Raw genomic sequence first — 21,421 nt, forward strand, 5'->3', positions numbered from 1 at the left:
GTGCTTCTGCTTTTGATAAATTTGCTCTCAGCTTAACATCCCAACTATCACAAAGTTTAATTTGCAAATGCACACCAACCATTTTGTGTTATGAGTAAGAGAAAGTCATGGCAGAATTTTCACACAAGGTATGCAACAACCAGTTTTACCTAACAAAGACCTATGAATGAACATATAGGTCAAGCATTTCATCAGTACAAAGATGGTGTATAACAATAACTCAATGTATGATTAACTTTCTACATTGGTATTCTTACTCATGCAAACGGCAAACCTACCTAACGTGAAAGTATATATTCTTATTTCTCAACCTTCTTTCATTCAACAACTTTGTGGGAGGAGTCCTAGAAAACACACAAATCATCCGCAACTTAAATCCCGTGAAGATAGAAACCTCTGTGATTTATACAATAGGCCTTATAGTGGGTGCTTCCACCAGTGGAGGCCGCAGAGGGGAGGACGGCTCAATAATGGCTAGAATGCAGTGAATGGAATCAAAACACATGAATGTGTTTGATACCCTTCACTCCATTCCGGCCATTATTGAGCCGTCCTCCCCTCAGCAGCCTCCACTGGTTTCCAACCTTGCAAAGTTTGCTACAATTTCAGAAATAACTGCAAGTTGAACTGAATTGAACCAAAACACTCACTTCAAGAACTATACAAAAAAAAAAGTGGGGCAACAAACATCTTTTTTTTAACCCAAGAATGTCAAGATTTCAGTCGTTACACAATCATTTATTTGCTTTAGGGCCAGCTCACATGGTCAATATTACATTCTATCCATTTACACAGTGGTAGCGTAGGGTGTGGGTGTGGGGGTGCTTTGCTGTTGACAATGTCTGTGATTTATTTAGAAATCAAGGCACACTTAACCAGTGTGGCTACGACAGCATTCTGCAGCGATACACCATCCCATCTGGTTTGGGCTTAGTGGGACTATCATTTGTTTTTCAACAGAACAATGACCTAACACACCTCCAGGGTGTGTAAAGGCTATTTTACCAAGGAGAGTGATGGAGTGCTGCATCAGATGACTTGGCCTCCACAATCACCTCAACCCAACTGAGATGGTTTGGGATGAGTCAGACCGCAGAGTGAAGGAAAAGCAGCCAACAAGTGCTCAGCATATGTGGGAACTCCAAGACTGTTGTAAAAGCATTCCAGGTGAAGCTGGTTGAGAGAATGCCAAGCGTGTGCAAAGCTGTCATCAAGGCAAAGCGTAGCTATTTGAAGTATCTCAAATACAAAATGCATTTTGATTCGTTTCACAATTTTTTGGTTACTACATGATTCCATATGTGTTATTTCATAGTTTTGAGGTCTTCACTAATATTCTAAAATGTAGAAAATAATAAAAAAGAAAAGAAAAACCCTTGAATGAGTAGGTGTTCTAAAACTTTTGACCAGTAGTGTATGTAGAGACCAATAATGCTAGAGCCGATTATTGAGGCTTGTTCATTTGACAGAAATTTTTCATGCCCCTGTTCAGACATGATATTAACTAGCATTAGACTAATGTTACCCATCATAATCTCACCATTTGAAAGACCTGCAATCTGAGGATGGCGCTAACAAAATGTATTTCAAATAGACCCCAATTTCCATTCCCACATAAATTATAATTTAATAAATATAATTTAATAAATATATTTTTCCTACACCATTCATTCCAAATTGGTTACATAATATTATGGTAACAAAATATTAGCCAATGAAGCAATCCACAATTCAACAAACACTGAGCCCTAACCCAAGGGGTATACTATGAAGCAGGTTCAACTTTGATAAACCAGAAATAATTGTAACATTTTTTGTTTCATTAAGAAAGCTTAACTTAGACCAAGCCCATTTGAAGATTATCTTTCAACATTTTTTTACATATATTTTTTTAGGATATCTAGGCAAGTTAGCTGGCTAACTCCTTGATCATGCTTTGTAGTATACCCCTCTGAACAGTACCATTTATAAAACGGCTTACGTGCACCATTATGAAGAGACTGGTTTCATCATCTGAGGTTTAACTGGTATTTGGATGATGCTGTATTTGAATTTAGCAGATATGGCTTGCATGTCAAAAATATGTTAAACCCCCAAACTAAAGTGGTTGATTTTGAATTTCTACTTGATCACAAACATAATTACGCAAATAAAAAAAAGTACAAGAGAAACATATTGATTGACGAAACAGCGACTCCATATTAACGTAATATTGAATCGATCACACAGCAACGTGGTCATAGGGGACATGTCTGAAACACATATGAATTACATATTATATCCTTTTCTGCAGTATGGAATCTATGGAACCTTAGTTTGAATTATATACCATCTGTCCTAAACCCTAGAACCCATGACCAGACTCAGTCAGAATGAGGAGTCCTTAGGAGTCCCTCTGGGTCAGAGAGGGAACAGTAAAAGGGTATACCCTAGATCATCCACCTCCACTGGCGTCAGCTCACAGAACAGGTTGACCTTGGGGATCAGGGCACAGGGGAACCTCCCGGCCTCTAGGTGTCCCGCGAGCGGAGCAACTGCAGAAAGCGGTCAGCCAGCGCCTCCTGGGTCCAGTCGCCCTCCTTCTCACTCAGCAGCAGTACGGCGCTGGTGAGCTGACTGGCCGACAGGCGCGCCAGGGCGGGGTTCAGTTGCACACAGCTTTAGTCACCTTGAGGCAGGCGCAGCGGCAGCCCCGGTCCTCCTGGTCCAGCGCCCGCAGGCGCACAGTCTCCGCCACGCGGAAGCTCTGCCGCCAAAGGTTTTTGTGGCGCTCGGCGGCCAGCCTGTGTGGTTTGGCGATCAGCGAGGCGCCGTCGTCCATCACCAGCAGAGGCAGGAAGTCCACATAAAGATGGTGGTCCGTCTTGTACTGGACCTCCAGGGTGAGCGTCTCTGAGGGAACCACCGGCCGGATCACGTAGTCCAGAACGCTGCTGATGGCCGGCCAGTTGATGGAGCCCGCCACCAGCTTCTCAAACACCTCCAGGACAGACTTGGGGGAGAGGTAGCCTCTTACCATGCAGCGGTCCCAATAGCTGCTGCCTCGGGGGAAGTATTCTAGGTTCTCCCTGCGAATCAGCCAGAAGCCGGGAACATTCATAATGGTGTCCTCACCGGGGACTGACGACCACAGGTTCTTCTCCAGGGTCAGAGGGACCATGAGCTGAGCGTGATCCGCTGTCACCACCTGAGAAAGAGTGGGAGAGAAAGAGTCAGAGAAAGCAAATCGTGTTATTCTTGTAAACCACAACATTTCAAACCCAGAGAAAAGCACGGAGATAAAAAGCATTGTGGTCACAACACTCCTAAGCCTGTGAAGTGATATCTTTATCCTTAATCCCCTTCCCCCGGGGGGATATTACAATTGTTCTACTACTACCCTCTAATTACCTGCAGGTCATCGTAGAGGCTGCCGCTGAGGTACATCTCTCGAAGGGGCATGTTGGGCAGCTTGCCGCGCAGGAAGATTCTGAGCTCAGCGCAGATTTCCAGAGCAGCCCGGCAGGCTGTGTCCTGCTCCTCAGCGAGGATGGCCACTCTCTCCTAGTAGAACTCCCACAGTTTCTCCTGTAGGAGAGGCGCATCCTGGCCCGGAGGAGGTCGGAATCCACTGCAGCGCTACGTCCCCGCCCCGTCGCCCTCCGCATGCGGTCTGAGGGGGATACAGCCACGACAGGCAGATGTTAGGAATGTGCAGGTATGGGTAAAATAATAATAAAATCGGCATATACAGTGTATATAAGTCCATGTGGGCTGGACATTCTGATAATGCCAGACACTTTAGTAATGAAATAAATAAATCAAATATGTTGAAATGGCATGGGAGGTAAATAAGAACGAAAGTAAGAAGGATATTGGGTGACGACAGGAAATCAAACCCGACTAATGGGAAAAAGTACCACGAGAGAGGCCGCTTTACCATTGGGTTTACAAACGATCCTCTCCTACAGAGAGTAACCTACTACTAAAGCCGGGAATACGCTACACCATTTCTTTAGTTGAGATCAGACCGTATTGAGAATCCTCACGACCAAGTGGAGAATCTTGTAGTGTGTGACCCCTCCTGGTTTGTGCCACATTGTTTAGCGTGAGCACCAATATGTTGGGAAGACAAAGAAACGACACGAAAGATAGTCGTTAAATGTGAGAGGCTCAGCAATGTTAGGATTTTGAAAGTTGTGTAAGTTGTGTAGTGTACACCCGGCATAAGAGAACCATCCAAAATACCACAGACTTTGAGGTATTTTTTTTTTACCTTATAAAAAAAAAATCTAATGGAGCTCAATAGAAACTAACCATATGAGTATATTTAGTGGGGCTTCTACTAACAAAACTATAGGGTCATTCCATTCGATTTCAATAGCTTTGACCGCACCCCTTTTAATTTGAACAAAACTTTCCATACATGTTTGCCCATGGTAGAAGTGGTCAGAAAGGGAATTTTTGGACCTGAATGGCAAAACATTCAGGAGAGAGGTGGCCAAAATGTGATTCATGTTGCATACCCCACCATACCATGGGACATCCACTTGAAAAGAAAAATGGCTCAGTTTGATATCATTTAAAAGCTTACAAACAGGATTGTCAAACTATTTGGTAATTTCTTGAAAACAAAAAAGGAAATAAAAATTGCCCTTTTAAAATTTTGTTTTAACCTTTAACGTCAATTATCTAAAAATGTGTGTACTCAGATTTTTGCATATGTTGTAGCTTATATCCTATTTTACATCTGAGGTTTATGTTGAGACCGCCATCGGTTGAGACACAGCATGCACTTGAATACAGAGTGGGTGTAATGTTTTGGCTGATGAATGTACTACATTGGGAATGGCATTGACATTTCAACTTTCCAACCACAAAGATGATTGGAGGTGTATGAATATGTCGAAGATAAATACACGACGCAGAGGACGAGAGGTCAAAAGTACTGAAAGTCAATAGAGTACTAACGGTCAATAGGAAATTATCAATGGAAATAGTTGGTTCAGTTCAACATCTGTTAGGAATGTCAGTCCTGAAACTATAGCTACGTGTGGCACGTAAATCTGAGTTTATATGTTTTTAGAACAATTAAATATTCTTTAATGCAAAAAAAAAATTCAGTGCATCGCGCCGACAGAAGCAAAGAGCTCTCTGGTAAGAAGGGCGGGGTGTATGTTTCATGATTAACGACTCATGGTGTAATTGTAACATACAAGAACTGAAGTCCTTTTGTTCACCTAACCTAGAATTCCTCACAATCAAATGCCGACCGTATTATCTCCCAAGGGAACTCTCCTCAGTTATCGTCACAGCCGTGCATATCCCCCCGCAAGCGGATACCAAGACGTTCATCAAGGAACTTCACGCAAATTGGAAACCATGTATCCCGTGGTTGCATTTATTGTAGCTGGGGATTTTAACAAAGCTAATCAGAGAACAAGGCTACCTAAATTCTATCAGCATATCGATTGCAGTACACGAACAAATAACACACTCGACAACTGCTACTCTGCGATGCATACAAGGCCCTCCCCCACCCTCATTTTGGCAAATCTGACCATAACTCCATCTTGTTGATCCCCTCCTATAGGCAAAAACCTAAAACAGGAAGCGCCCATGCTTACGTCCATCCAACACTGGTCTGACCAATCGGATTCCACGCTTCAAGATTGCTTCGATCACGTGGACTGGGATATGTTCCGGGTAGCCTCAGACAATAACATTGACGTATACGCTAACTCGGTGAGCAAGTTTATAAGGAAGTGTATAGGAGATGTTGTTCCCACTGTGACTATAAAAACCTTCCCTAACCAGAAACCGTGGATTGATGGCAGCATTCTCGCAAAACTGAAAGCGCGAACCACCGCATTTAATCATGGCAAGGCGACTGGAAATATGACCGAATACAAACTGTAGTTGTATTGAATAACTGTTGAATAACTACAAAGTGTAGTTATTCCCTCCGTAAGGCAATCAAACAAGCAAAGCGTCAGTATAGAGACAAAGTGGAGTCGCAATTCAATGGCACAAACACAAGACGTATGTGGCAGGGCCTAAAGATAATCAATGACTACAAAAAGAAAACCATCCCCGTTGCAGACGCCGATGTCTTGCTCCCAGACAAATTAAAACAACTTCTTTGCGCGCTTTGAGGACAATACAGTGCCACCAACACAGCCCACTACAAAAGACTGTGGGCTCTCCGTCTCCGTGGCCGACATGAGTAAAACATTTTAACAAGTTAACGCTCGCCAGACGGCATCCCTAGTCGCGTCCTCAAAGTATGCGCAAACCAGCTGGCTGGTGTGTTTACGGACATATTCAATCCAGCCCTACCCCAGTCTGCTGTCCCCACATGCTTCAAGATGGCCACCATTGTTCCTGTTTGCAAGAAAGCTAAGGTAACTGAAATGACTATCACCCCATTGCACTCACTTCTGTCATCATGAAGTGCTTTGAGAGGCTAGTCAAGGATCATATCACCTCCACCCTACCCAAGACCCACTCAAATTTGCTTACCACCCCAATAGGTCCACAGACGATGCAATCGCCACCACACTGCCCTATCCCATCTGGACAAGAGGAATACCTTTGTAAGAATGCTGTTAATTGAATACAGCTCAGCATTCAACACCACAGTACCCTCCAAACTCATCATTAAAGTGGAGGTGGAACGTTTTAAGTTCCTCGGTGTAGATATAACGGACAAACTGAAATGGTCCATGCACACAGACAGTGTGGTGAAGAAGGCAACAACGCCTCTTCAACCTCAGGAGGCTGAAAAAAATGTGGCTTGTCACCAAAAACCCGCACTAACTTTTACAGGTGCACAATTGAGAGCATCCCGTCTGGCTGTATCACCGTCTGGTATGGCAACTGCACCGCCCACAACTGCAGGGCTCGCCAGAGGGTGGTGCAGTCTGCACAACGCATCACTGGGGGCAAACTACTTGCCCTCCAGGACATCTACAACACCCAATGTCACAGGAAGGCAAAAAAAAAAAAAGGAAAATAACCACCCGAGCCACTACCTGTTCATCCTGCTTCCATCCAGAAGACGAGGTCAGTACAGGTGTATCAAAGCTGGGACAGAGAGATTGAAAAACAGCTTCTATCTCAAGGCCATCAGATGGATAAACAGCCACCACTAGCACTACCTACAGACTTGATACCATTGGCCACTTTAATTAATGGAACACTAATCACTTTAATAATGTTTACAGATCTCGCATTATCATCTCATATGTATATACTGTATCCTTCACTATCTATTGCATCTTAGCTGCTCTGTCACAGCTCATCTATATATTTTATACTTATATATTCTCATTGCATCTTAGCTGCTCTGTCACAGCTCATCTATATATTTTATACTTATATATTCTCATCCCATTCCTTTACTAGATTGTGTGTGTTAGATTTTGTTGTGGAATTGTTAGATATTAACTTTAACTGTTAGATACTGCTGCACTGTCGGGTCTAGAATCATAAGCATTTTGCTACACTCGCAATAACATCTGCTAACGATGTGTGTGTGACCAATAAAATTTGATTGGGCAAATTTAGCTAGATAACCATTGTGAATGATGATAAGATAAGAGATGAAACTGGTCATTTGCTGCTGTAGATTCAGTGGTCGTTGTACCGATTAGTGGCACTACTAGCTAGCAGCAAGTCATCAAGTTAATTTGCAAACTAGCTAACATTAGCTATGTTACGCCTGTCTAGTCTGCATGCAGCCTAGCCGATTAAACTCAACTTGAAATCGTGAGTTGAATTTAGTGTCAGACCAGAGCAACACATGAAATACACCAAAGATACAGAGCTAGCTAACCCCTTAAATCGGACATTAGTTAGCTATATAGTTTACGATAGCACTAGCCCAAACGAACACACGTTAACAATTTAGCGAGCAAACGTTAGTTGCTTTTGCCCCGTTGTCCGTATAGACAGTACGATAAGTGAGCTAACAATTAGCTTGATAACGTTACTAGAATAGCAAAACCAGTAGCATGAGCATTGTTCCCTTTAATTGGCTAATAGTATACATAAAAAAATCACGTTAGTACTACAGTAAAAAGCTAACTAACCTTAACTGCTTTAAAAATATATACTTTTAGCTACTAGCCAATCAAAGGGAACAAAGCTGAACGACGCTGACCTTACACACTGAGAAACTGATACTCACAATCAATTAAATAAAAATATAGAATATTGACAGGACAACATTTTACATTGTCAAGATAGAACGCTGAACTTACGTTTGAGAAACTATTTCAAAGGTTTATCCTTAAAAGTACAACAGACAAAGTTCCCCCCACGCCGGGGTCAGCATGACAAACAGGAAGATATTGGCTACCTATTTTTGCACTGGAGTTACTACATCCGGTTTGAAGTATTTTTATGGTTGAGAAATGTGAGATTACAGCACTCAATCTTATTTAGACTACAAACCTACACATTTCTATGATGGAATAAAGCAATTTTATAAAGAAGTCGTATAAGAAACATATGTGAATAAGATCATAAGCCAAAGTAATAATAGGACTATATGAGTAGAGTAGACCAGAGTAGGCTGGAGGAGAGTGGAGTATTACTTTATTGATCCCAACTTGGGAAATTGTTTTATCACCTCTATCATTATCACTGATTACTTAAGGACACGACTAGGATAAATGTAACACATATAATAAAACAAACTCATATTAATATGTATTGGTCAGTTTGTGAGCAGCTAAGATACGGCACACTCCCTCTGGCACCAGAGATGGGTAGATTCAACAGAGTCCCCGAAGAAGAAAAATGTGTGTATAATGTGATCTTGGGTTGATAGAAAGTGAAGCCCATTTTGTGTTTAATTGCCCTCTGTATGATGACTTGAGACATGTTCTATTTAGTAAAATTGTTGGTGCTCACTCGTGAAGTGTTCAACGACAGGATGAAGTTCTTTCTCAGAAATTGCACCATTTATTTTCCTGGGCTAGAGAAGGAGAAGTGTATTGTTTGTGTAGAGAGACAAGGTGAAAACTGTACTTTGTTATGATGGCTAATTATGCATTTAAATGTTAAATGCATTCCATTTGTTTAATGTAACATTTTGTTTTGTGTTTGGTGCACACATACGTGACACTTGAAATCATGTCTTATATGGCTATACGGGCTGGGCACCATGTTGCTGGTGGTTTCAAGTTTTATTTGTCACATGCCCAAGTACACTGAAATGCTTAACTTGCCCTTTCCCTACCCAACAGTGCAGTATTCAATATCAAATAAATATAACTAATAAAAAAATACAAACATTTTGTTTTTATTGTTATCATAAATATTCTTACATTCTTATTGTTGTGTAATTGAAGAAACAGCTACTTAGGAATTACACATAACTAATCAAAGTTGTTTCTGAGATTGGGGAACCAAACGCCATTAAGTGGTGAAATCTCACAACTAGCAGCTCGCAAACAATCACATACTGTTTGTCTCCATTAAGAATGTCTGAGTACTTTGTCTGCTAAATTACCCTTAGTGAAAGTGAGGCTCAATAATCTGCGTTGTCAGCAATCTTATCCAAAGGCTTACAATTAATTATATTCTTTCAAAAAATCATAATCTTAAACAAACAGAAACCAATGCCCCACGTTTTGGCTAGGTGCCTTTGTGAAAAGCACAACTCCAATTAGAAAGACTGACAAAAGGAGGCATGTTGAATACTATATGTCTAAAGTAAAAAAAGGTTTTAAAAAATGTCTAGAATTGTATTTGATTTACAATAAAAATGTACAGCACAGTCCTGTCTAAGGTGTGTCTGTCTAAGGCTGGTGAGGCCTTCTTCGGTCAGGGAGTCTCAAGCAACTGAGGTCAGAGGTCAGGGGGGTTTCTGGCAGCTGAGTTCAGGGGGCTTCGGGTAGGTGTGGTCAGTGAGATTTGGTAAAGCACCAGTTTTGAAAGTGAAACTACATTGGCCAGACCCATATGTTAAGAACAGTTCCCACTAAGGGGGAAAGGGAAACAAGGCATGGGTTTTACTATGTACACAATAAGAAAAAACATGCATCAGAGTATAAATATAGGTTTGAAACCTCAGGAGGCTCATCACACATATTTGACACTTTGACTGGAGGTATGGACATTTTTTGGCAATTTGCTAAAATAGGGATTTTTATTTAACTAGGCAAGTCAGTTAGGAACAAATTCTGACTTACAATGACAGCCTACCCCGTCCAAACCCTAACGATGCTGGGCCAATTGTGTGCCGCCCAATGGTACTCCAAATCACGGTCGGTTGTGATACAGCCTGGAATCAAACCAGGGTCTGTAGTGACGCCTCTAGCACTGAGAAGCAGAGCCTTAGACCGCTCGGGAGCCCTCGGGATAAGATAAGTAAAATATTCACTGAGCTATTCCAATATTTCAGAACTGGATACTATTGATCATAATCAAGAATACCAAGGAAAAACCTTCAAAAAGAGTTCCAACGTTTGTTGAACATTGACATTGGCCATTCCATTAGGGAGAGTATTTGCAGTGAGAGGCTGCCTCAGATTCACCCAGTGTCTATTGAGAGACAGGAAATGTAATTCCTTAATTGGAATCACTAGGTACATATTATAGCCAAGCCTTGTTTGTGTGGTACAACAAAACTTGCTGTTCACTGACTATCGCTGCATCATACGGAGCGGGCATATCTTGAAGTGTATTCGGTATTGAGGTAACTAGTTTCTACTTTTATAAATTAAATTTTATGAGCTTATACACGTACAAACAACAGCTGTAGGAATAACACAACTTAATATATTTATGTGTAGACTAATTACAGAGTGTAATGTAAGAGCCATGTATCTGTGAATGCTTGTGTTGTTGATCATAGTGGTCTCTCGGAGGGGCATGTAGGGCAGCTTGCAGTGCAGGAACATCCTCAGCTCAGCGCAGATTTCCAGGGCGGCCCGGCGGGCTGTGTTCTGCTCCTCAGCGGGGATGGCCACTCGCTCCTGATAGAACTCCCACAGTTTCTCCTGTAAGGAGAGGCGCATCCTGACCCAGAGGAGGACGGTCTCCCCTGCAGCGCTACGTCCCCGCCCCGTCGCCCTCCGTATGCAGTCTGAGGGGGATACAGCCACGACAGGCAGATGTTAGGAATGTGCAGGTATGGGTAAAATAATAATAAAATCGGCATATACAGTGTATATAAGTCCATGTGGGCTGGACATTCTGATAATGCAAGACATTTGATATATTTATTTAATTATTAAAGTATGTTGAAAGGGCATGGGAGGTAAATAAGAACAAATGTAAAATGGATATTAGGTGACGACAGGAAATCAAACCCAACTAATGGGAACAAGTACCACGAGAGAGGCTGCTTTACCATTGGGTTTACAAACGATGGTTTGATTTCCCAGCCTGGTGCAGGTCTACAATTTAGTTTCTGGTGTCCTTTGACAGCTCTTTGGTCTTGGCCATAGTGGAGTTTGGAGTGTGACTGTTTGAGGTTGTGGACAGGTGTCTTTTATACTGATAACAAGTTCAAACAGGTGCCATTAATACAGGTAACGAGTGGAGGACAGAGGAGCCTCTTAAAGAAGAAGTTACAGGTCTGTGAGAGCCAGAAATCTTGCTTGTTTGTAGGTGACCAAATACTTATTTTCCACCATAATTTGCAAATAAATTAATAAAAAATCCTACAATGAGATTTTCTGGATTTTCTTTTCAAATTTTGTTTGTCATAGTTGAAGTGTACCTATGATGAAAATTACAGGCCTCTCTCATCTTTTTAAGTGGGAGAACTTGCACAATTGGTGGCTAACTAAATACTTTTTTGCCCCACTGTATGTCGCTATTGTCAAGGGTAATTTTATTGGTTAGGTCTCTAACCTTCTTACTGATTGTAGCTGGACTGACTTGCTGGTATTGGTACTCAAAGGGACCAGTTATCCTACCGATTTATTCTGAAATATTATACTACCGGAACACATGATTGGAGCATTTTACTAGTTGTATTGTATTTGAACCTACACATGGCAAAGAATGATTATTGTTGCCATTTGTTTTGGAGGTGGACAAGTCCACTGGACTTCCTTTACAACCAGTGTGGTACACCTCAGTACTATCTTAGAGGCTCAGCAATGTTAGGATTTTGTAAGTTGTGTAGTGTACACCCGGCATAAGAGAACCATCCAAAATACCACAGACTTTGAGGTATTTTTTTTTTACCTTATGAAAAAAATATCTAATGGAGCTCAATAGAAACTAACCATATGAGTATATTTAGTGGGGCTTCTACTAACAAAACTATAGGGTTATTCCATTCGATTTCAATAGCTTTGACCGCACCCCTTTTAATTTGAACAAAACTTTCCATACATGTTTGCCCATGGTAGAAGTGGTCAGAAAGGGAATTTTTGGACCTGAATGGCAAAACATTCAGGAGAGAGGTGCCCAAAATGTGATTCATGTTGCACACCCCACCATACCATGGGACATCCACTGTATGTCTTTATCTCTTGAAAAGATAAATGGCTCAGTTTGATATCATTTAAAAGCTTACAAACAGGATTGTCAAACTATTTGGTCATTTCTTTAAAACAAAAAAGGAAATAAAAATTGCTTTTTTTTTTTTTTTTTACCTTTTTTTTTAAACATTAGACCCACTCTGTATTCAAATGCATGCTGTGTCTCAACCGATGGCGGTCTCAACATAAACCTCGGATGTAAAATAGGATCTAAGCTCAATTATCTAAAAATGTGTGAACTCAGATTTTCGCATATGTTGTAGCTTAGATCCTATTTTACATCCGAGGTTTATGTTGAGACCGCCATCGGTTGAGACACAGCATGCATTTGAATACAGAGTGGGTGTAATGTTTTGGCTAATGAATGCACTAAAATGGGAATGACATTGACATTTCAACATTTCAAGATGATTGGAGGTGTATGAATATGTCGAAGATAAATACACGACGCAGAGGACGAGAGGTCAAAAGTACTGAAAGTCAATAGAGTACTAACGGTCAATAGGGAATTATCAATGGAAATAGTTGGTTTTCAGTTCAACATCTGTTAGGAATGTCGGTCCTGAAACTATAGCTACGTGTGGCACGTTCTCATTGGTCCAACCTGAGATTGGATACTTGTTATTTGGCCATTGGCCCAGTTTTATCGCAAGGAATTCTAATTGGTTAACCACAGGCTAGGGCTGGGTTATAAAAAACGACATCTTGTCCCTTTGTTCTGTGGAGAGAATCATTGGGGAGAATCACTGAGGACAGGGGAGCATGATCTCTACCATCTACCTTCCTGCATGATTCGTCCTCTTTGAATAAGAATAAACCTATTTTCCTCCCCCTAATTTGCTCTGGGGTCTGTGTTATTGAAGAGTAACATCAACTGCTAACAGAGGTCCACACAGAAAATATTGACTTGAATGGGAATATCAGTTGTTTTAAAATTACTATGTCAATCTTCCATAAGAAACCTACTGAAATAATTTAAATATAGATAATAGAATAGACATTCCCTTTAAATTGACATTCGACGGTGGGTGGACCGGCGGTCATCTTTGCAGTAATAATTGGAATGTCAAATTTCAATTTAATTAATTTCAAAGGTGTACCAGCTAAATTGCAGCTGTCCGAAGGGATGGGTCCATTCTATGAATTATATTTCTATGATTATAATGACACCTACCCAGTATTCAAGAGTGTGCTGTGTCTCAACCAATGGCAGGCACAACACATACAGTACACCTCAGATGATATACATTAGGGTCTAAGCGTCAACATATGCAAAAATGAAAATAAATCTGAGTGTACATTAGATCAATTAAGTATTTTTTTATGCAATTTATAACATAGTTTGGCAACCCTGTTTTCAAGCTTTTAAATTATATCAAACTTAACCGTTAATCTTTTCAAGTGATGAATACATGGGCGTCTCATGGTGTGGTGGGGTATGCAAAAATGGGTCAACTTCGAGCACCTCTATCTCGTGCATGTTTTAGTATTCAGGTCCAAAAAGTAATTTTCTGATCACTTCAACCATGGGCAAATATGTACGGAAAGTTTAGTTCAAATCAAAAGAGGTGCGGTCAAAAACTGATTGAAATCAAATGGAACGACCCTCTAGCTTCCTACAACAAGCACTGAGAGTCAGTAGCATCACTCACAATAGAGCAAGTACAGCCATCCTGCCATCAGCCATCCTGTCGTCAATAGACACAGCCAAGGATTAGAAAACACTGCACAGAGATGAGGTCAAACCATCTGAAACACACTACTAACCCACTGTGACCACCTGCTACTACATCAATCCCAAGTTTTACCATTCAGGCCTCACTCTGAACACAGATAGGCAATGTGTACGAGTGTGAGTGTAACAGGCGTCCCTGTGCTGCTTAGCAGTATAGATTCCTTGCTCACCAATCCTTACCGGTACTTGATCTCACATCCTCTGCCCTGCCAACACACATAACCATCCTTCTTGACAATGTACTAACCAGTGGCACCACTGAAAAAGTACCAATTTGGTAGCGCCATTAGCAACTTTTCACGCTGTGAGGTGAGCTAACGACACAATTGTAACTGTTATATGAGCAATGTTGATAGTTGTAATGCGGAATAACATTATTGTGTGTGACATCCTAAATACATTAGCGTACCTTACCTGATTCAAAGGAGTTGGAGGAGGTGGGTAGAGTCTGCAGTGACCTGCTCACTGTTGGCTTCATGTCATGGCTATGTACCCGTTGTGACGAGCACATCCAGCTGGGCTCCTCCCAGCTCCTTTTCCCTGATGGTTCCATCTTAGTTGGGCTGGTCGGAGCACTTATGGCACGGTCATACATCTGAAAGGAGATTGAATTGAAAAGCTTTATTGTCCATTAGAATGTTTCATGAAATGGACATGTCTTCCACTCGTGGTTAAAAACAGTAAAATTACTGATGTAGAGATCAGATGCCAAATAGTGAGAGGTGATCACATTTAGCCTACAACTGAACTGGCACAAGGGACAAATAACGTACATAATAACATTTACAAGAAAATAATTGCTTAAAGAATGTCCCACTTACTCTTTTGACTGCTAGTGTTGCAATGCCAAGCATGGCAGCTCCTCCGACCCCATGCACTGACGCGGTGGACTGAAAATCTCGTTGGCTGTATGGACTCCGACAACAAGTCCCCAGCTAGCCTTGTCTCCGTGAAACAGAGTGTTACAATCCCTGATATCCCTTTGGAAAACAACTTTTGCTCTAATTTCGTTTACTTTGTTAACTAGGGACTGGACATTAGCGAGTAATATACTCTGAAGCAAGCCTCACTAGAAGACCTCTCTGGCACTTTCTCCTCCGACGGCATGGTTTTGGGTTGGCCTCTGGAATCAGTTCAAATGCCCTGGGAGGTGCAGACAAAGGATCCGCTTTGGGAAAGTCGTATTCCTAGTCGTAGTACTGGTTGTGCTAGTAAGTCTGATATCCAATAGTTTTTCCCAGCTGTATGTAGTAACACTTAAGGTTTTCTGGGCTATCTTGCCACCAATTAGTTGAAGTTACTGTTCAGGATTAGTATAGCCTAACTTGGTCCATGTTGTCCCTCTGCTTCACCAGTGGCAGATGCCTAGGCGACAGTGTTCGAAAATCAAACCGAATACTACCCTTGCATAATGATCCATGGCACTAAGCTTCCAGTGATGATCCATGGAACGAAGGCCTCCTGTCCAGAGCCTCCAGAGACGGTCTCCAGTCCGGAGTCTCCAGCGACGGCCTCCAGTCCGGAGCCTCCAGCGACGGCCTCCAGTCCGGAGCCTCCAGCGACGGCGCCCAGTCCGGGGCCTCCAGCGACGGCGCCCAGTCCGGGGCCCGCAACGAGGGTGCCCAGTCCGGGGCCCGCAACGAGGGTGCCCAGTCCGGGGCCCGCAACGAGGGTGCCCAGTCCGGGGCCCGCAACGAGGGTGCCCAGTCCGGGGCCCGCAACGAGGGTGCCCAGTCTGGGTTCCGCTACTAGGGTTCTGCTACACCCTGGTCATAGAGAGGCTTTTATTCTCTATTTTGGTTAGGCCAGGGTGTGACTAGGGTGGGCATTCTAGTTTCTTTATTTCTATGTTTTCTATTTCTTTGTGCTTGGCCGGTTGTGGTTCTCAATCAGAGGCAGCTGTCTATCATTGTCTCTGATTTGGGATCATATATAAGTTTTCATTTTCCTTTTGGGTTTTGTGGGATCTTGTTTTCTGTTTTCTGCCTGACAGAACTGTGAGCTTTTGTTTTCACGTTTGTTATTTTGTTTGAGTGTTTTTGAAATAAAGGAGTCATGAACACTTCCCACGCTGCGCCTTGGTCCACTCTTCATACCACCAAAGAGAGCCGTTACAATAATAACAGATTGAGAACCATACTTAGGTAGCCCTTTTTCTAACTTGTCTTTGTGGGAAGTTGACTTTGTGTAGGGCACATCGCCTTTAGCTTCACGGTTTGTTTTGGTAGTGTTTATTGTTTTGTTCGGCGTCATTTTTAATAAAAAAAGGAAAATGTACGCTGACCACGCTGCACCTTGGTCTACTTCTTCTTACAACGGCCGTGACACCTAACCAGAAACCGTGGATTGATGGCAGCATTCTCGCAAAACTGAAAGCGCGTACCACCGCATTTAATCATGGCAAGGCGACTGGAAATATGACCGAATACAAACAGGGTAGTTATTACCTCCGTAAGGTCATCAAACAAGCAAAGCGTCAGTATAGAGACAAAGTGGAGTCGCAATTCAACAGCACAAACACGAGACGTATGTGGCAGGGTCTAAAGATAATCACTGACTACAAAAAGAAAACCATCCCCATCGCAGACGTCAACGTCTTGCTCCCAGACAACTAAAACAACTTCTTTGCGATACACTGCCGATTTTGCAGGTTTTCCTACTTACAAAGCATGTAGAGGTCTGTAATTTTTTATCATGGGTACACTTCAACTGTGAGAGACGGAATCTAAAACAAAAATCCAGAAAATCACATTGTATGATTTTTAAGTAATTAATTTGCATTTTATTGCATGACATAAGTATTTGATCACCTACCAACCAGTAAGAATTCGGGATCTCACAGACCTGATAGTTTTTTTGCTAGCAAAAGTAGCTAATTGGACACTAGTAAGGGATATCATCGAACAAAACAACGATTTATTGTGGAACTAGGATTCCTGGCACTGCATTCTGATGAAAACTCATCAAAGGTAAGGGAATATTTATGATGTAATTTCGTATTTCTGTTGACTCCAACATGGCGGAGAAATGTTGTGTATTTCTGAGCGCCGTCTCAGATTATTGCATGGTATGCTTTTTCCGTAAAGTTTTTAAAAAATCTGACACAGCGGTTGCATTAACATACAGTGGGGAGAACTAGTATTTGATACACTGCCAATTTTGCAGGTTTTCCTACTTCCAAAGCATGTAGAGGTCTGTAATTTTTATCATAGGTTCACTTCAACTGTGAGAGACTGAATCTAAAACAAAAATCCAGAAAATCTCATTGTATGATTTTTAAGTAATTAATTTGAGGTATATAAGGCGAGGAGCATTGTATGATATTCAGAGCTCTCTGAATAAAGCATTTACCTTTTGCAGACTTCTGGGACTTTGTCAAATTATTCTATTAGCTGGGGCCTTACAGCCTCCGGGGAACTGGTCAAAGTATATAGTGAGTTTTGAGTTAATATCATTGGAACTAGACATTTTCGTGACAACTTGGTCCTTCGAGCCGGATCTCAATACTTGCCTCTGTCGTCCCAAGGAACTGCTGAAAACAATGCACGGGCGGATCACTGATCCGTAAGACAAAGACCTGACCTCTAAGATTGAGGGTCTGCTTCAGGCCAGTGGTGAACTGATACACGACAGAGGCGGCGACGAGATCCAACCTACATTGAATTGTCAGCTGCAAGATAAGGTCAGTAATCTTTATTTATTAGTTTGAGGTTAAATTCTAAATTTACAAAAAAATTTAATGTGAGGGAGGATTTTAGCTGTAAAACTAACAGTAAGTAAGATTTGTATCGGGTATACCGTCCATATAATCTAATGGGGAGAAAGTTTAAGACAAAAGTATGTATGTTAGTGTTGGGTCACAGATCTAAGTAAGAAATTTCGAAGTAAGTAAGTTTGGGTCCGTAATGATCCAAGGTATCTATGGCCATTACCAATGTAAACTATCTAACTGTAAGACCTAAAAGTAAAACTGGTTGATATACAGTATCCGGAAAATATAATATAGAAGGCGAAATGAAGTAAAGTAAGTTACATTAGTCTAGGACTAACTTGAGTAAGTGAGATTAAGTGTGTTACAGCGAAAACACAATATAGCATTATATTAGCTTACCACAATAGCCAGAAACACAAGCTAGCGATCGTAACAAACCAGCAAAAGATATATAATTTTTGACTAACCTTGATAAACTTCATCAGATGACAGTCCTATAACATCAGGTTATACATACACTTATGTTTTGTTCAAAAATGTGCATATTTAGAGCTGAAATCAGTGGTTATACATTGTGCTAACGTAGCATCTTTTTCCCACAACGTCCGGATATTTTTCTGGCACTCACATATTCTGACCAAATAACTATTCATAAACATAACTAAAAAATACATGTTGTATAGGAAATGATAGATATACTAGTTCTTAAGTATGATAACAGTAGAGCACACACATAGATTGTGAGATTTAAGTATAATTGTCACGCCCTGACCTTAGAGTTCCTTATTATTTTTTATGCTTGGTTAGGTCAGGGTGTGACTCGGGTGGGAAAGTCTATGTTTTATGTTTCTTTGTTTTTGGCCCTGTGCGGTTCCCAATCAGAGGCAGCTGTCTATCGTTGTCTCTGATTGGGGATCATATATAAGTTGTCATTTTCCTTTTGGGTTTTGTGGGATCTTGTTTTCTGTTTCGTGTTTTCTGCCTGACAGAACTGTGCGCTTTCGTTTTCACGTTTGTTATTTTGTTTGAGTGTTTTTGAAATAAAGGAATCATGAACACTTACCACGCTGCACCTTGGTCCACTCTTCATACCACCAACGAGAGCCGATACAAAAATAACAGATTATAGAAACACACACATAGATTTTGAGAATTGGAGCCAATATTGAGACCTAAACGATAACTGGTCATCATATATTAGGCGGAAAACGTAATATAGAAGGCAAAATATAATAATAAAAATAATAAAGTAAGTCAGGGACATAATTTGTATGAATATAGATCGCCTGTCTAAATAAATTGGAGGGGATCGTCGAGATCTACCGGAGACGCGCAAAATACGTCTGATTATTCCAAACAGGAGGAAGGAGGTTACACCCGTAGAAAGTGAGAATACATATTAGAAAATAAATATAGTAATTGAGTAAGCATAACAGTATTTGAATAAACATGGGTGGTAAATCCTCAAAGGAGGTCCCGGAATTAACCGGGGACGAGAGGTATATGGAGTCTGAGGTTAAGAGGAATGTGTATTATGGTCCGAAATGGAGAAAGAAATACGGGTTTATGGGGCGTCTAGATGTGGACAAGCTGGAGGTTATAATAAAACAGATGCATGAAACCTGTGTAAGGGAAGTCTCCCCCCCAATTGTACAAAATAACATGGCAAGTTATTGGCACCGAGCGGACAAGTACACTACTTCTGGCGGTGTTTCATCCAAAGTTGATGGCAAATGCCATACTGCAAATGAGCTGTGTAACACTCCAAAATTCCTATAGTGGGCGAGTGCGTTCTATGCTAATTTTTCATAGGCCTTATGTAACGCAAGTCAAGACCCAAGAGTAAAATTTGGAGATTTTGAAAGTTTTGGCAAAAACTTATCACCCCCTTAAAAAAGTGCTTTCTGGACCGTTTTTTGAAATTCTTTCGAGTTTTATGTCAATTACACATGTGTAAGAACTATATGAAAATACTTTTTTCAAATTTTATTAACATAATTTTTTTAGAATTTTTTTTTTGAACTTAAGGTATATGTTTTGTGCATTTGCAATGTGATTTCATAGGAAGTCAAAAGTCAAAAGTCAAAAATTTGGAAAAAACGTATCACCCCCTTAAAAAAGTGCTTTCTGGACCGTTTTTCGAAATTCTTTCGATTTTTAGGTCAATTACACATGTATAAGAACTATATGAAGATACTTTAGTCACATTTTATTATCATAAATTTTTTTGAAATGTTTACTTGTACTTAAGGAATATGTTTTTTGCATTTGGAATGTGATTTCATAGGAAGTCAAAAGTCAAAAATGTCAAAAATTTGGAAAAAACGTATAACCTCCTTTAAAAAAGTGCTTTCTGGACCGTTTTTGGAAATTCTTTAGATTTTTAGGTCAATTACACATGTATAAGAACTGTATGAAGATACTTTAGTCACATTTTATTATCATAATTTTTTTTGAAATGTTTACTTGTACTTAAGGAATATGTTTTGTGCATTTGCAATCTGATTGAATATGAAGTCAAAAATGTGAATAAATTAGAAAAAACTTATCAACCCCTTTAAAAAAGTGCTTTTTGGATTTCATAGTCAAAAAAAGCATTTTGTTTTTAAATGGCCAAAATGAAGCATTTAAAACCGTTTTGAAAAATGACGCCTGGTAACCCAAAACATGAAACATAGAATATTTTTTGACTTTTTTTGGAAACCTCCTTAAATCACTCAGGCCGGACCCCCATTGACTCGAGAAGAAAAAACAAAACAAAAATTCCAGAAGAAAAAACAGAATATTTTCTGACTTTTTTTGAAAACCTCCATAAATCACTCAGGCCGGCACCCATTGTTTTTTGCCCGTAGTATAGTGCTCCCAAGCGGGTATGGAAGTCTGGATCCCCCCTAAAAGCATTTAAGGCTCTGTGTGTCTTTAAGCACCATACTTTTTCATTCTATCCTTGCTGTGTGTGTCTGTGTGTGTGTGTGTGTGAGCTTTTCTTTGACATCTGTTTAGAGAAATGACTGATTTACACTTCATGAGGGTTGCCTAATCACACACTTAAAGTTTTGGAAAGATCTGACTTTTTTTAACCCTTATGACCCCATTTTAAGGCACTTCCGGTTGGCACAGGAAGCTATAAGTAAACACCTATCCTGATCGGGGTATGCTCTTACAGAATCCTGAGTTTTAAGTCTATACGTTAAAGAACTGACTGATTTACATAGGGTTGATAGCACTATATATCACAAACTGCTGGTTGGCTATGGCAAAACACTTTTAGGGTGATTTTATCACTTCCGGTTGCTCCAGGAAGCTTAGAATCAACACAGGTAGACCTCAGAGTGGCCTGATGGACTGACATCAAAGACAGGTTCATAAGACATTCATAACCCACATAGGCCTCAGGTTGAATTTAGAGGTGCAGTCAATGTATTCCAATGGGGAGACATGTCATTGTAAACTGTTTGATGTAAACACCTTCTTTTAACTGTCAAT

At 40.8% G+C, this 21,421-nt stretch overlaps 1 pseudogene; it reads right to left on the bottom strand.

Moving 5' to 3' along the window:
• Positions 1–818: 818 nt before the first annotated feature.
• On the bottom strand, positions 819–15,330 carry LOC129833899 (mitochondrial dynamics protein MID51-like; annotated as a pseudogene).
• Between the last annotated feature and the right edge of the window lie 6,091 nt (positions 15,331–21,421).

Source organism: Salvelinus fontinalis, chromosome 34 (genome assembly GCF_029448725.1).
Source record: "Salvelinus fontinalis isolate EN_2023a chromosome 34, ASM2944872v1, whole genome shotgun sequence".
Lineage (NCBI taxonomy): Eukaryota > Metazoa > Chordata > Actinopteri > Salmoniformes > Salmonidae > Salvelinus > Salvelinus fontinalis.